Source organism: Lathyrus oleraceus, chromosome 4 (genome assembly GCF_024323335.1).
Source record: "Lathyrus oleraceus cultivar Zhongwan6 chromosome 4, CAAS_Psat_ZW6_1.0, whole genome shotgun sequence".
Taxonomy (NCBI): Eukaryota; Viridiplantae; Streptophyta; class Magnoliopsida; order Fabales; family Fabaceae; genus Lathyrus; species Lathyrus oleraceus.
In genome coordinates, this window is record NC_066582.1 from 159,262,286 (window position 1) to 159,266,758 (window position 4,473).

Genomic DNA, 4,473 nt, shown 5'->3' on the forward strand with positions numbered 1-4,473 from the left:
AAAAATCTCTAAGAACTTATCAAAAAATTCTCAGTTTGGCCATTCTTCTTGTTTCTTGTAGGAAATGGAGTTTGATAATTGGTTTTGGTTATGTGGGATTTTCTTTCTCAACCTGTTTTTGTGTGACCTCTTCCTCAATAATAATCGGATTTTCTTTTATTTCCATATCCACTTCTAGTAATGATCCTTCTTTCCCTAATTTGTCTTCAGACACCTCAAGTGTTTTTCCACTTCTTGTTATCACTACACTCACATTATTATAGTCTCTCGGGTTTGTCACTGTTGCACTAGGTAGGGAATCTTGTGCTTGAGAAATTGCTATTTGTTGTGTTATCTGACCCATCTAAACTTCAAGATTTTTTATAGAAGCAGTAGTGTTCCTCTGATTATTTCTTGTTTCTTCATGGAACTGGGAATTTTGAGCTGCCAACTTTTCAATGGCAAGTTCCCAATCGGCCTTTTTAGGTGCTTGTTGTTGATACTGTTGTTGTTATGTTGGGTAGTGTTGTTGATACTATTGTTGAGGTCGATACCGTTTTTGATCCTGATATTCTTGTGGTTGGTTCTGATATTGAATGGGACCCCGCTTTTGAACATTCCCTTGTAGATCTTTCCAGGAGAAATTTGGATGATTCTTCCATCCTGGATTATAAGTGTTAGAATAAAGGTTGTTCTGCTTCAGAAAATTTATCTCTTCAATTTGTTGTGCATTTGCAACGCACTGCATGGCAAAATGAGGTCCCACGCAGATCTCACAATTAACAGCTTGAACAAGTTGAAATTGGGCCACTTGTTGAGTACCTATATTCATTTCCTTAAGTCTTTTCTCAACTTCGAAAACAACTTGGTCTTCCATCTTCACACGTTGATTAGCAAGTTTCAAATTGATCACAGCCTCTGGTATGCTCACACTTTTATCATATAATTCTAGATGTTCATTTGCAGCAATGACTTCTATGATCTTCTTGATACCAGTGGCTATTGTAAAGTTGGATGATCCATCAACAGCTGTATCAATTAGTTGTTTAATCTTAAATTTGAGGCCATTAACAAGCATTTGCATATGTTCAGTCTGATCTAAGTTATGAGTAGGAAAAGCAATAGTAACCTTTTAAATCTCTTGTACGCATCACCCAGTGATTCATCCTCTTTCTGCTTACAATTCACAATATCATATATTTTTTGAATATAAACAGAAGTAGGAAAGTATTCATTCAGAAAAGTTATTTCCATCTATTCCCAGGTAGTGATACTTCAGCTGGTAATGAGTAAAACCATTCTTCGGCATCTTCAGCTAGAGTGAACAGAAACATTCTCAATTTTTCCGCTTTTTTAGAATGCCCATCTATCTTCAAAGTAATGCTCATAGTAAGAAACTTCTGCAGATGTTTATTAGCATCTTCATTTGTTTTACCTGTAAAAGGCCTCTTCTCAAGCTAATGGATGGTTGTTGGGTGCAATAAAAAATTTGGGACATTCACTGGTTGATTCATTATAGTCGAACGACCCTACTGGGCGTCTGCTCCTCCATAATCCCCAAGAAGTCTTTCTTGTGGTTCAACCATAATTCGATCTTCTCTCTCTTTGTCAGATTCTGTATCAAAGTGCTCAGAAACTTCAATCTCTTTTTCTTGTTCGGAATTTGAAATTTCTGCTTCAGAGGCACCTAGCCTTGCTTCCCTAGCTTGTCTGAGCCTATCATGCAAGGTTATTTCTGGTTCCACGTCAAAAGTAAAATCAGTTGAGGGCTTTCCTCGCATACAAAGTTAGACAAAGATTAGTAATAACCCAGAAATAGCCACAAAATAAAAATAAAAACTGAAATTTAAAATTTCAGTTACAGAGCAACAAAATTTTAACTGAAATAGATCTATGAACTCTATAATCTTTGGCAATCCTGATCGCGACTTTATGAGTCTATCGGGGTACTAACAGCAAGTGCACGGTCTAATCGCGTAGTTTTAAAAGATATCGATCCCACAGGGATTTAATGAATCGATCTACCGTTTTTCTAGGGTTACTGCATAAAGCTAAGGCGGATGATACTTTAATGATTAGGGGGAAAAGTAAAACTAACTTTGGATCTAGATAAAATATCAAATAATATGGATATCAGTATGTAGTTCGTCGTAATTAGGGAATCAAATCTTCGTTGGTCTTTTTCTTAATTTTAAAATAAGTCTTTTCAGTAGACACTATTAACTAAAAGTATTTTCCTCAAACTCTCGCTCTGTTGAATTAGACAATGAATTTATATTTTAACATACGCTCTCACTATTTCGTTAAATCTAAAATCACTTTTTGAAAATAATAGAATCTATAGAAACTTCTTTTGAGAAAATACTAACCGTTTAAACACCCTCGTCTCAAAGTCTCGCTCTGTTGACTTAGATTATATGATTAAACTTAAATGCTTAACTCTCGTCCTCACATTTAACTTTTAAAAATAATTTTTGAAAATGATTAGAATTTAATTAACCTTAAAAATTGCTTTCGCCCTGATTTAAAGTTAATGTTCAATTTACACTGTCCAGTTAAAAACTCAAACCGTCGTTCTATTGATTTTAACTTCTTTATGTCTTTTACTCTCGTACAAAAACCTTGGTATTAACTCAGTAAATTGAGACCAGAAAAAGAGTGACTATATTTTGAAATAAATTTAAAACCAACTCAATTTGAATTCCTTTATTCCGCTTACTTTACATACCGATATCTAAATTAATTAGCCAGACATGGTAAACATGCACAAACAATAATCATGCATAAATACGGCCATATCAAACAAACAATATATATAAACAGCGAAACAAAGCATATGTAAATTAAAACGATAAATTAATTAATTAATGAACCTAGAAAAATACTAGAATTCTGGATTTTATCTCCTAGCTTCGATGCTCGAACACTCCACCACAAGTCGGTTGGATTTGTTCTTCACAATTCTCAATCAGATAGGAAAGTAAAAACAAGGAAATAAAATACTATGATCTAACGTAAGGTTAGATCCAGTAAAATTACACAATAATTTCCGGTGTAGAAACTATCGTGAGAAAATAAACTGTATGCTTCGGAAATTAAACTAGAAAAGAAAAGGAAATAAATTGCTTGGAAATTTAGAATGCTGGAAAAATAATGCTGGCAAAATTGTACCGAGAAGAGAGCGTCAATTGTCTTTTGTGAGGTGCATTTATATTCACCTCCCAAAATAACCGTTTTCCTAGAATGGGTCTTCAGTGTGGTTCAAAGCGTGCATGAGAAAATTTAGGGGAAAACGTCCCCTCCGTTACGCACGTAAAGGCCAAAATATAGGAGTGGAATGTGTGACGTCCGTCACACTATGTGTTACAGTCGTAACACTAGGTATTAGGACGTGGCGATCGCCACGTGCTTGTTGCGGTCGTGACAACACTTTTCTTTGTTCCAAACGTGGGCTGGGCTTTGGTGCTTCAGCTTGCTGCTTTTCCTAGAAAATCTTCTTTTTGCACCCCTTTTCTTTTTTTTTCACATATGCTTTAAATAATGATACCTGAAATAAATAATAAGAAAATACCGAGTAATATCGAATAATATAAAATAAACTGAATCAAATAACGATATAATTTAATTAAATCAAGTCTAAAAATGTGATATAGTTTCATGTTATCAAACTCCCCCACACTTAGACTTTTGCTTGTCCTCAAGCAAGAAACAATGTAGAAATCGATTTAAAATATTAGCCAGATGAAATTTCCAAACACACATCAATTCGTAATAGGTTGCAAGTAAATCTCGTTAGAAATAACCTGAGTTTAATCTTAACATCGAAAACTACCGTAACAACTCTAGATAACCCCACCTTATGCAAACCAGTTTGAGTCATGCTATTATAGCTCAGCCTAGTTCTCTTACTCTTATTTCACCCGTTTTCATTCGAGCGAAATCACATTAAGCCCTTTATCTTTTCGCGCACATAGTGGAGTAACCGGTTAGCGATTCTGATCCCCTTTTAGTTAGAAGTTCTGGTACATAAGTTGGATAACTTCTTTATTTAGTCTATTGCAAATTGCGGGGGATCGGACCGTAGTCCGCCCTACCAAGTTCAGCACCAGAAACCGCTGAACCAACTCACAATGGATCGTTCATACTATGTTTTTTGTAGGGTCCGCAACCTTTGGATTAAATGATCGGGTAAGGATCACCTAACTTAATTAGTGCATTTCTTGATTTTTAATATGTTGTTTTGGGAATCATTCACTTGTATTCATCGGCTCTCCACATAGTTTGCTATTAAGATGGTGCCGACTTCTCGTATAAATTACTCGGGGTTACTATAAAACTAAAAGTTCAAGGAGTTGGTATAATAGGTACTTAAGCTGATCTAACATGCTGAGGTTTTTAGAGTGTTGGGGCGGTAATAATTTTGTCTTAATTTCACTCAAGTTTTATAAAATAGGCAACCTTCATACTTATTGAGTGTGTTGAATTTTGTTATGG